Below are 13276 nucleotides of genomic sequence, written 5' to 3' on the forward strand. Positions count from 1 at the left end.
TAGGGATGGAAAAAAAAAAACACTACTCTGGACACTGGTAGACTCAGAATGAAAACAAAAATGCAATAGATGATGATTTCAGTGAGTTTCTGACCTGTAAAAAAGCAGGTGGACATGTTTCTGCAGCTTGTTTACTAAAAACATGATCAATATTCATGGATTTTTGATTTTGTTTTTTGTTTTTCCATTCGATTGAGTAAGAATTTCTCTAAATGTGAATCTGCATGTATCACCTCAGTGACCCCTGATGATCCCAGGACCCTGTTGTTGAGGACAACAGTGTTAGATCGTCCAACGGCTGATTAGATGCTGTGCTGGCGGATCCATATCCATCCAGCTCTGCAGGACAAGGTGCGTGCAACGACACTTGTTGGCGGGCGGGGGGCGCTGTAGGGCTTGTGTGTGAGCGAGAACAAATTGAAAGGGGAGGAGCAGCCAGCATCGGGAGTAAAGTGGCCACACGGTGTGCCAGTCCGTCCGAGCAGTCGCTTACATCTCAGATCCGCCGCCGCCGTGCAGCGAGCTCAGAAAGACGCGTCTGGTCTGCCAAGTCCTGACCACTCCACTTGGTGACGTGCGGCGCGGACCGGAGCGGAGACAGGCCACTGACCGACCAGCACGCAGCCGCTGCCTGCCGGGTGCACCGAGCTGGTCCTTCTTTTTTTTTTTTTTTCTTTTTTTCTTTTTTTCTTTTGCAGTAAAATGCAACAGCAGTCTTTGCGGGATAAAGACAGCATTCACACATAAAGCAGCGTCGTAGAGAAACAAGGACAAACGCCGGGGGGACAGGAGCAGCGAGCGGCCGGGTAGGTGAGCGCTCTGTCAGTCGCCACGCTGACTGTGTGTGTGTGTGTGTGTGTGTGTATGCGTGTGTGTGTGCATGCTTCATTTTGACGTCCTTTGTGTCAGGAGTTTAGACGGTACACGGGCACTTGTCCTATCATGAATGAATGAGAGGAGGATCATCAGTTTCACTGCCACCCCTAAGCTGAGGACCGTAGCCTACTAAATGGTGTGTGTGCGGCGCTCACGTTGTGCGCAAGCGCTCCCGCAATAAAGAAAAAACTAACTTCACGTCTCGGAGCTTGTGAGAGAAAACTAGAAAAATAGTGAGATTAGAGTGGAAGGTGATGTACCTGAGACTGCTGGTGACACATTTACAGAAGGCGCTTAGAAACATCTCTGGTTTTAACTTGGAAATGTAGCCTACAGTATGCCATAGAGGCTGAAGTTGTTGGCAAACTATTGGATAATAATCAGCAACTGATCCAATTGATGTGATTTGGCTATAGGCTGCACCTTACACTACATCTTTGATTTTTTTTTTGATTTTTGATTTTTGCATATAAATGTTCCAGAGTCTTCCATATGCCCAAACGTCACATGTGCACGGAGTGTATTTGGAAGATGTATTTATTTTTTCTGTGCACTATGTAATGTTCTTACGCCTATTTATAAGAATCCTATTATTATATGCAGCTGGTTGTGTACAGCTGTATACAACTTGTAGCCTACACAGCAGGACCCATCCTCCAGACAACAAAGCATTACTCATCACAAGTCCCATGTGATGTTACAGTGAAGTGCTGGAGTCCTTGTAGTGAACCAGAGCACTGGTTGTGAGGGATGCTACCTTTACCTCTATCTCCCAGCAGAAAGTTACTGATGATGAATCCATTCATTTAGTTTTATATTTTTATTTTTAGAAATACTTCTATCCCACCATGAACACAGTGTTTTAATTATGCTGGGAAATGAGGTGCAATTGGTGAAAGAATGAAGTTAGTACAGTACTAATCATAGTATTAACACATTTAGGCTGCAGCCCATATTTAGTATGATTTATGACCAGTGCTCATAACCAAAACCACACTTGTCAGTCCTCATTGGTCTTGGCACTGATGCCTGTTTATGAGTCCTGGCACGAGCGCGTGTTACTATATATAAATAGATATACAGCCGCCTGACTTTACCGTGTGTGTGTTTCTATTCCTAAATGGATGTACCCGGGTGTTGTTATTGTATTAACGGGCCAAGCATGTGGGGCAGGAGCAGGACACACTTCCCTGCTGATGACATTTGAAAACCTAGCAGGCTATCGTGAATCAAGGCGGGGATTAAGGGCTTTAGTCCTAGTTCCCCCTGAACAGGCAGGGAGCTCTGCACCCGACAAGGTAAGACAATGCATTTGCCTCAGAGCCGGGACCATTTAGCAGTGGTCTTCTCACCTCATCTGCTGTGTGTGACGGAGGACTGTCTCTGCATATTTCCGGTAACCAGTCACCGTACTGTAGGTGGATGATTATGCAGCCGCAGCATCAGCAGCAATATACTGAAGTGAAGTGTATATTTGTGTGTATTAAAACCACATAGCCTCATTGTCAGGCGAGGCACACCTCTGTGGAAGTATTGCGGTTTCTCTAGTTTGTCACAAGCTTCTTTACAATAAAATCAATCAGGGATAATCCTTCTATATCAAACACGATTTAGGTTGGCCCGGGGAGCCGCTTTGGCCGGAGGAATTCATTTAGAAATTTCCCCAAGGCATTTATCCTATTAGTAAAGGCCAAGCCAAAACAACTTCTGTTGTTATGGTCAGCAAGTTACAATACTGTGGCTGAAGGCCGTTTATGTATTTAGTTTTATTTCACCCCATTCTCCAAAGTAAGAGAGCTCCCTTGCAGTGTAATTTGATTGATGTGCACACTAGGCTGTAAATAGAGGCAAAGAAGGAAAGACGGATGAAAACGCTGTACAGTATATTCTTGTACTTGGATGAAGTTGTGATCTATTGGTTTTGCCTCTGGTGATGGACTGCAGTTAAAAGGAGTCCAGAAAACAGAAGCAGTGCCAGGCTTGCCAACCAACATGACCGCAGAAAGCCTGGCGCTCGGTATTTTTCATGTAACAGCAGTCAGATGAATATAATGGTGCCTCGGCTGCTGTAAAGGAGCAGCATGGAGGAGATGGGGCCATTTCTACCGTCTCCTTTTCTTAAGTACGTACACATAACCCATCTGTTTATCGGCACCCGCTCACCAAAGCAAAATATTAATCTGTGAATGTTGCCCGCAATTAGACCGATTCTGGTGGAGCAGTGGGTATTAAAAGGCCAATCTGGACCAACCCACCCTGAATCATAATCAAATCGGAGAGCAATTGTGCATGTTTGTATGCCCTACTAAGAAAATGAACTCCCATTTTCTCAATGTTTAAGAAGGGTGTCCTTATGTTAATCACATTTCAAAGGCATTCACAGGAAGATTTTTTAATTAAAGTGTCTTTCAGCTGCTATTTTGAGTCAAGGTGTGCCTCCATTCTGTCTGTAGTTTACCTGTAATACGAAAGCAGCAGTTAGCAGCCTTTATAAAATGACAATGTTGAGTTAATAACAAAGTATAAACACCATTAGTCATTTCTTTGTGGCCCACTGCTCACCTGGCTCAAAGACTGTGTTAGCTGCCGGAAATGCCGCATATTAAATGATTGTTATCCTGGAGTGTGAAAGCTGTTCCTCCTCTTTTTGATTAGAAAAATTTCAGAAGATTGAGGGGAAGAATCTGTAGTCATTTGCGCCCGCTTTAATATCTGTGTATCTGCAGTTGGGGGAAAAAAAAAAAAAAAAAAAAATTGTAGTCTTGTTATCAAAATCTTATTGTTAGTTTCACTGATGCCAGGTGATAATGAAGTGACTCTTGAAAAAAATAATTTCAATATTAAAATGATCAAGGTGTTATCACATTTTCGCAGAACATCAATCATGCAGCGCACCCATGCTATCTTCTGCTAAATTGGAATACCTGAACTGTCCTCAAACCGCGTTGCTTCGTGGAAGTTTAACATTTTCTCAGACATCAAAGAAGAATAATACCTTTGTGATTTTCAGGTGGCACTCAAGCAGGAGAATTCTGTAACAGCCTCTTGAACCTGGAGAGCATGATGCTGAAGTACACTTAGCACATAAATATGAAGTCAGCTTAAACCACAATTAATACTAATACAAAAGAGGGTTCGGAGCATCTGCTGCATTTTTTTTTTAGTAGTTATTTGTGATATATTCATAAATGAGGCTATTTGATATCAGCAGCCAAATGGTTTTATGGAGCACAAGTGTGATTTTGTCTATAGAATTACAACTTTGTAGTGGTTGCATTCATCAATAGAATCATTTGATGTTTTTGGAAATATGCTAATATGCAAATGAGCATATTTTCCAAAGCTTAGCTTGGTCTGGCATTGGAAACGCCCTGTATATCCACAGTGTGTTGTTTTTGCTCTCTGCTGTTGACACAGCTTGTAGCTATAAACCAGAGAATATGTTACTCAGTTTTTTTTTTTTTTAAGTATATTTTTTGGCGTTTTTGCCTTTATTTGATAGCACAGTGAGATAGACAGGAAAGGGGGAGACAGAGAGAGGGGGAATGACATGCAGGAAAGGTCTCGAACCAGGGACGCCTGCGTTGAGGACTATAGCCTCTACATGGGGCGGCCGCTTTAACCACTGCACCACGCACCGCCCCACGTTACTCAGTTTAAGGGGTGATCGTTGGGAAATTATTTTACATTCAGACCGAGGAAGGCTGGCTGCTTTCTGCGCTTTGTAGCAAGATAAGCCAACTGGCTGCTGGCAGTAGGCTAGCTGCATGTTAGCCGTACGTCAGTGTTATCGACCTTTTGTCACATTCTGAAGAAGTAAATGAATCAGCACATTAAACAGTATTTTAAAACTATTGCTTTAAATGAAAATGATAGCTCAATTTTTGTGGCACTATTTTTGGTAACCCCAACATTTTGCATCCCAGGTTTTTGATTTACATTTACACTCATGTCTTGGTATGCTCTGGTTATATAGGCTACCCCCTCATTTCACTTTGACGTGTTTACAACATATACTTATTTTTCTTTGCTCGTCCTTGATGTTTTCAAGTTGAAACTGTCATTTGAACTCACCCAGCAAGCATTGCATTGAGAACCACACCGGCCTATCATTGCTAAATTGCTACAGCGGCATAAGTGGTGCACACAGGTTCCTGACTGTGGCATGCTTATCAAGTCTGTAGCATCTTGTTTTTCCTTTCAAGTAGTCATGCTGACGTGATGAGAGTGGCAGTTAAATGACAGCCGGACCAACCTCAGATTATCTTTACCTGTTGGAGACAAACAACCGCATCCAGGCTTCACCGATGGCCTGCAGCCGGTCACACCCCCTGAACTGACACCGGCGCAAACCTGCTGTAAATCAGTCATTTCAACAGATCCAGTCTCTGGTTGACCATGGTGGCTTACAGGACGCCCTGGCCGTGATTATTAGCGTATCAAAGGTAACAAGCTTGATAAGAAAAGAGCTGAGCGCGTGCTTGATCTGTCTTGTGTTGATAGGCTGTGTGCAGCTTTGACATCAGGATGATAAAGGAGTTTACTGTGAAAGGAAGGGATGAGATGTAACTTCTCTCAAAGACAAAGCAGATTGAGGTCGTTATTATTATTTTTTTGTACCATCAGGTGTTATCAAAGTAACACCTGTAAATAATTTGTAACTGTGATGTTTTCAGGTGCTATTAATATGAAATATATTTCTGCAGTTAGGGTAGGGTTATTCAGTCAGGAGCTATTAAGAAACATGGCCGCTGTCTGGAAAAAAAATAGACGAGGGTGTTGACTTTCTACAGTGCAATTCAGCGCCATCTGAGGAAAAAATTGGAGTTATTCCTCAATCCTGGCAGGTATGACTCCTCTTGCTGAGGATAAAGATGGGCATGGTTTGAAAAAAAAGGTGTGGTGAATTTGCACCTTTTAGCAACAACTGTGAATCGGTCTTCTACTATTCCCCTTGCTGGGTTTCAGTGGCAGCTGTGCTATCTTTGCTCGAATGTGCTGCAGAATATTTTTGCTTGATCAGAAGCTATTATATTAGAAAGCATAATATACTTGCTAATATACATGGGGCAAAAGGCCATGAGCAAATGCTGTGTTCCCAAGCTCTTTAGAGATCAGTGAACTATGAAAAGCAGTCTCTTCAGCTGCCCTCTTGAACGCAGTCGCTGAAGGGCCAGTGATGCTGGTATCATATTTCTAAAAAGCCTGCAGTTTCCCTGTTCAGAGACCCAAATGGTCTCAAAATGCACTCAGCTCTAAACCTCCTACATCCATGGAGATTTGAGTTGGTAGCTCACTTTCAAATGTTAGTTTGGGTCATTATAAATACGTTTTTTTATTCTAAAACTTAGAAAATGTAATTGGAGCTGTTAAATTATTTTCAAACAGTAATAGCTTGTGTTTTTTTTCTAAAGAATTGCTATGTAAATTTAAGGTTCATTATTTGATTTAGACGTTTGTACGTACAGTACATTGTATGTACATTAGATGTATATTAATATAAGATCATGCAGAAAGTTAGATGTTAAGAATAGACTTGTCATCCATTGTCCGTCTTGTTTTTAACCCGGTTATATTAACAAGAATCCCTGTTCCCTGAAAATAAACACAAAAGCAACTGTAGATAACGGCCATGGTGAAGTGCATAGTCTTTTATGGAGCCATTCATCGTATCCAGCGCTACAGTATAGTGCACACGTAACATGCCACATTGGCTGAGAGCTGTGCATTAACCTGTCTTAGTGTTATTGTGGCCTTCATATTTTCCATGTAGACCATGATGCTTTCCAGGAAGCAGATCCAAGCTACGCGGCTCGACAAAATGCTGGGACTCATTAGGCCCTGAGCAAGCAGGCTGACACCAAGAGCCAGGGCCAAGGGCCATACTTATGAGATAAAAGACCCAATTCCAAATGTACCCATAGCTTTAACCCAATGTCGTCTCATGCCGTGTTTGGAAATATTTGGTTTTCTTGCGAAGAAAAAGCCTGCTCAGTGTATCTGTGGAAAAAAAAGAAAAAAAAACTTGAGCTATTACCATAATTTTAATACCCACACAAATGGCTTAAATTCACTTGACATGTTTGGGGACAGAGGGTGAGGATTTGGTTTGGACTTGGGCCTGTGAGGCTTCATCTCAGGGCCCCTGCAGTCTGTGAAGCTGCCGTGTGGTGAGTAGCTCCATGGGGGGCAGGTTAAGCCTGTTAGCCCCATATGATGACACAGCAGGTTTGCTCCATGGTTGGGGGGGACGATGGGAGGGAGGTGGACACGGAAAAATCTTTTCTTCTAGCTCCTCGCCACCACCATAGCCATTGCCATTTTCTTTTGTTTATGCAGACTCCCATTAAGCCTGGCTGCAGGAGTAATTCTGCTCAGCTATCTGACAGCCACAGCTCCCATGGCATCTCTTTTATGAACCTTAGTCATTTTAATAAGGTGTACTTTACAATCTTAGCGCTTCTTTTGAATAAACATCATCTATAATAAAACGTAAAATCGATTGTAGGTATATCTTGGCTGTTAAAAATGCAGAATATAGCAGGCATTATTTGAGAGTGCACTGGCCCTTAGAAGGACATGGATGTATTATGTAATAATTTATTTGAAATTGAATAATTGAATCTGCCTTGAGGAGAAGCGGCGCTTAAAGAGAGGCCTGCTGGAACAGGTTTTGAGGTGGAATGTCAGTCTCAAACCAGCTCTGTCTGCTTGAGGCGAACCAGACTTCAAATTACTTCAAGAGGAAAACAAATTTCACCGGTCACTGAAGTCACTTGAACTCATTTCCCCCCTGCCTTTCTTCTCAGAACCATGGGAAATTATAATAAAACTATCAGAGATTTGCAAGTGTCGTTTGTGTGGTGCCACCACATATCAATGGCAAATAGTTTATGTGCTACAGTAGTTGCTCTGTGAAGTATTTCAGCCATGTTTTTGTCATTTTTCCTGGTTTTAGTTAGAAACAAATCACATTAAACGTTTTTCGACTGTTTGACGTGAAGCAGGCTTTTCCAATAATCCTCTAAAATCATTATATGGCCGTTATATATCATAAAGAATAAGCAGAAGTGACAGGCTTTTTGTTTGCCTGCATCTTCTTTATCCTCCTCCATGTATTTCATTTCCAGGAATCCGCTCATTCTGCAACTGTAAAACTCCAAATCATTTATCTCCTGTGAGGAATGAATATGTAAATAGTTCACAGCTAATGGAAGTATACGTAACAACAGCGACTTATAGCCACGCCTGATTTGCATATGCTCCAACAGTGCATGTTGAAAGGTGGCTTTTGAGTTAAGAGGATGCATAAATCATGTGTTCGCAGGAGGTGTGATGTGTAATGTGATCTGTAATATCATCCTATTTACAACCTGTTTGCCTGAGCCTGGATGCATTCTTCCAAGGACTAGAAACAGCTTATAAAATATTGGACCCGTCCCAACCACCTAATGCTGTGATGCATGTACTCCAGTGCTGATTAATTCATGCTGGCAGTTGATTTCCCTGTATAAATACCTGCAGGACAATGACCAGGGTCATTAATTGTATTTAGCTATTACTGCACGACATCTGGCAACAAATGATAATGAAAGGGTGCTTCTATTTACAGACTCCTCTCTGAAATGTGCTCTAGCCGTTGTCATTCATAGTTTGAATGATGTCAAATTGCATGTTGTAAAACGGCGGTTGTCACCTCAATATTAAAACATGACCCTTCATGTTTGCACATAGGGGGCAAACTGTAGCAGTCGTAGGGACATTGCTCAAACTGCTCTTAAATTGAAGCCTAGTTACTTAACCTCTCTTTGCACCTTTACAGTGAGTTCATTGGAGTGGACTTGAAAGTCAAGTGATTTGCCGCTCATATCGGCAGCCAAGGAAATGAACAGTAAAAATCAGAACTCAGCTCCTGCTTGGAAAGACATGAAGGGCAGTGTTTCCCCTGCACGCTCTCTCTGTGCACCTCGTATATTTTATGTGTTGCAGCCTGGCAGTTTTTTTTTTTTTTGTATTCAAAGACACACAGACACACAGGACATTTTGCCGTGATAAAATTGACCATAACGTTAATAAGACGGCAGCTGAAGGTGGCTTTGTAAAGATAGCTCGTGTCATTGCTCTGTGCCTGTGGGTGTAATTTTATAGCTTTTCCTGAATAGACATTTCTAATTCTCAGCATTTGCAGCACAGTCCTATCCATTCCTTCTCTCTGGACCTGAAATTGTTACCACTTGGAAATTTTTATGAGAGAAATCTTTAAACTGTAGTCACGTCAGTTGGTGGTCATTTGGCTCGCATAGGAACTCTGAAAATTAGCAGCTCCAGGAGCAGCACCGCTTTGTTTTCGTGGCCATATTGAACTTTGCAACAGCGCCTGTCCCCTGAAATGAATAGTTCTTGTTGAAAAAAGCTTCGACAGCCCTGTTAAAAAAAAAAAAATGGATCCAATGTGATGGCAGGCAAGTTTGATTATTAATGGCGAGTCTCTATCTCTCAGGCCCTAATTGGTCTCTGCTGATTGCTGAGCATTCTGATTAAGAAATGCCATTAAAATTGATGTATTATGCTTTCAAGTGTTTTTCACTGTTAGATAGCTGTTTCAATCAGTTGATAATTACATAGATGATTTATTGCTGGTTTTGTATTTTGACGAGTTTACAATAATTGGCACGGTAGAACTTTTCTGTACGTCCTGTGAATTAGGGAGCAGCGTCTTGTGCAAAATAAATTGAAATGATTTCTTGAACAATGTGTTGGTGCTGAAGCAAAATCATTTGACACAAGTTCTATTATTCCATATCAGTCCAGGTCCTGAAAGAGGATTAATGTTTTCCATTTTCTTTTCGCTCTATCTTTAAGATGAAGTATTTACGTCCTCCTTAGACTCAAACTGCATGTTTTTCATTATGGACGGGCAAGTTAAAAAGAGGAAGAGGAGACAAAATATAATTCTATAGGGAGAAGTCAATGAGCTAGTTAATGATCTTGCTTTGTGTGGAGTTAATGGAAAACATCTCTAATTTCATGCAAAGTAAACATTTTCCTGTGGGGTTTAAACTCATTTCAAGTAAAAAAAAAAAGAAAAACACAAAACAAAAACAAGAAAGAAATGCCAGATTTGGTGTACACATCACAAACAAAGCCAAGCTACATTTTTGCCCTGGATAGTAACTGGTCAAGTTCCAGAATTTTTGGGACATTAAACTTCATTGAGTATTTATATTATGAAGTATGGTTTTTAGTTTAATCAATGTTTTTTATAGTTTTAATTATCCTTTAAAACAAGAGGTAGCCACAGAACATAACACTCTTACTTAACTTTAATGAAAATATGTCCAATGTGCACAGTTGGACACAGTCTGACTTTTACTGAGATCTCACTTAGGATCATTTTGGCACTGTTACATAAACAACCTTTATTTTATTTTTTATTATTTTTTCAGAAGCACTCAGACACTATTTTTTTAAGCTCCATAAAGTAATGGTTGGCAGAAAGAAATAGTTTTATATCAGCGAGCTACTGTCTTTTATCATCCACTGGAGGAAGATTTGGCAAGGTAGCTGTTTCCATTCCTGCACAATCATCACAATGGAAATCAGAGTTTTTTTTTCATATAAGAAAGAAGAAGCATGCCTTCGTTCGCCATTTTTCATCCTAAGAGAAAAAATATGCAGTCAAAATCATGTTCTACAGACTATTAAGTCAGGTGATGTATGCGACTTGGAAGTAGAGTCAGCAAAACATGATGAATGAGCAATCAATAACTTTTCACTCTTTGAAAAGGTTTTCCCTGTCTGCTTTGTCTCAGACATATGGTTCTACTCTGCAGCTCATTCTGAGAACTGTCTATATCATCTGTATTATTTTGAGGGAGAGCAGATAGTCCAGTGTTTTCAGCCATTTTTACAATATTTCGTTGGCAGCGCATCTTAGGAAAAGAGAGAGAAATTTGCCCGTTTAAACACAAACGGTGTGATCGCTAACTGTCCAGGACGATCACAGACTGTTCACGCTGTATTCCTGCAGAGCTGCACGCTGCTCTCGGATTCCTTCTCTGCTGCATTTCTTCGAATTCAAACAAGCGACGCGATCAAAATTCACCTTTTTTATTCTCTCTCAATCTACCTCATCGACTCAACCAGATAGACCACTTTTCCCACAAAGACTTGGGGAACCCTCGGAGAATGTTAACAGACCGACCAGAGACATTCTGGCTGTGTGTTTTTTAATGTGTTGCTCGAGAGAAAAAGCAGTAATCCTCGAGAAAGCAAAGCGAGGTTTTCCACTGAGGGGAGAACAGCCGAATTCACAGCCTTTGGAGTTCAACATGGCTGCGTTGCTTTCTGCTTTCTGGAGACTGCTCTGGGGGGCAGAGAGCTGGGTGTCCTCCTGATCTGTGATGGACCTCCGACTGTGTGGTTGAGGAAGAAAGCGCCCTCCTCTTGTGAGAGGATTCTGTCAAAATGTGATGCTTACACAGATTTTTTTTAGATTATATAGCTACATTTGAAATGACATTTTCATTTTGACCATTTGGGATGAGAACTACAATGCATCACCAAAACATTAGAGTGACACATAATGGCTTTTATTTCTTTCTTTTTAGAGATTCAGCCATTTGTTGCCACATTAGTCTGTTTTTTTATTCTACTGTGATCAATCTATAATCCAAAATTTGCCATTTATTTTTTATGTTTCTTTTTTTTCCCCAAACAAAAACATGTCCTATCCCGCTGACACACACACACACACACATACACACACACACAAAGCACAGCGTGGTGACTTCCAAAGGCTGCCACAGTGAAGGAGTCAGATGATGGTTGTTTTTATGAACACCAGCGCCATTGTTAAATTCGACAATGAGGGCCTTTGAAGTGTCGTCTCCCATGCGAACCCTTCTCCGTTGTGGTCATCTCAAAAAGAGCAGAGCCTTCGGGTTTTGCATGTAATTGTTGTGATGTTTTTATTTTATTGGCTACCAGTTCCTGAGAGCTCTTCTCAACTGCTACCATATGCTTTCAGCTTGACCTTTTTCCGCTGCCGAATTATCCGGCGTTGACCTCTAACGTTCTCCCCGGACAGTCGGAGAGTTATTGATAGGTTTTGCTCAGTGGTGTCGGTCTCGGTGGAGTCGTTTATCTGTTCTCCAGACCAAAGATTACACTAATAAATCTCTTGATACAGATTATTCCACACTTCAGTGAGTTGGCTTTTTTTTTTTTTTTCCCCCATTCTTTTGAGTGAAGGGTTGTCTGGTTTGTCGTCGTTACCAGATGGTGAATATGAGAATATTAGCGCCAGATTTATAGTTGTTTCATTTCATTTTCTGTTTTAAAGCCTCACCATGTTCACCAACTGTTATTGTTTCTGCAGGTGTAGACGGCAATACTCCAAAGATCTAATTTGTCTGTGATGAGCATCCCCATCCACCAGAGACCAAAGGTACGGTAAGATATGAAAAGCTCATTATCTCATGTCCCAATAAACTTTTTATTATGCTACAGACAAGCCACACAGCATGATGCAAAAGAGCAATATCCTCCATATTCATATTCCCCCTCATTGCTTTTTGTTTTGCCACATAAACTATTTTGGACTTTTGTCATTTGTTTTATACACTAACATTATTGTTATATTCCAAAGTAATTAGTTTATGTGAAGCATAACAAATATAACTCTAAGATTGCAAAGTGGTATTTGTCAGGTTATATTAATGCGCAGTGCTTGATCCTTTGATACAGCTTACTGTGCGTAAGTGTACATGCTCTGTGGCGCTGGCCTGATTTAGCGGGGGGTCGATCGTCTGGAATTATTTGATATATGGCGTCATTAATTCTGCTTGACTTCCCCGCCGTGTCCAGAAAATGAGCTGCGTCTGTCTTTGTTTCTCTTAGCCACAAAGATCTCGCAATTCTGTCAGCAGGCAAAAAAAAAAACCAAGTCGGTCTCGGAGCAATTACGGGGGTTAGAGTCTGATCTCAGGTCATTAAGTGATAGGATTACTCCTGGATCGCAGGACCCTAGGAATGTGCAGACCCCTCTGGTGGTCTGCTCACCGCTGATGAAATAGAATTGAATTAATGGGGTTGCCCACTGCGAGGACTGATTAGAACGACATACTGCCTTTGATCCCTGAGCGAGGTGACCAGGCGCGGGCGCCACAGGCACATGGGGAGGGGGGTATGGCTTTGTGTCTGTGTGTGTGTATGTGTGTGTATTAGTGTGTGTGTGTTGCCCGTCCTGGGTCAGCACATCACTGATGAAGAGGACTCATTACTATGTGTGCTCTTTGCTGGGGTTCATCCCTCACTGGGGGGGCTTCAGGTGTAAAATAATTCAGTGGTGTTTGGTTTCATGTGCTGTGGGAAGCTGCTCACACCGTTGCCCCTTGGT

General features: G+C 41.5%; 1 protein-coding gene across 6 annotated transcripts in view; it reads left to right on the plus strand.

The window, feature by feature from the left end:
- The first annotated feature begins 232 nt into the window (after positions 1-232).
- Positions 233-13276, plus strand: part of klhl29 (kelch-like family member 29) — a 226755-nt gene continuing 213711 nt past the window's right edge. The window contains exons 1-2 of one of the 6 annotated variants that reach the window (XM_085771178.1): positions 233-806; positions 12257-12330. The gene's annotated coding sequence lies outside the window, so the exon portion shown is untranslated. Of the gene's footprint in view, positions 811-12256; positions 12331-13276 lie in introns of all 6 variants that reach the window. The other 5 variants (XM_085771172.1, XM_085771175.1, XM_085771171.1 and 2 more) reach the window with 5 other exon arrangements.

The sequence above is a fragment of the Trachurus japonicus genome, chromosome 24 (genome assembly GCF_045865225.1).
Source record: "Trachurus japonicus isolate A0001 chromosome 24, Traja_1.0".
NCBI classification, from domain to species: Eukaryota; Metazoa; Chordata; class Actinopteri; order Carangiformes; family Carangidae; genus Trachurus; species Trachurus japonicus.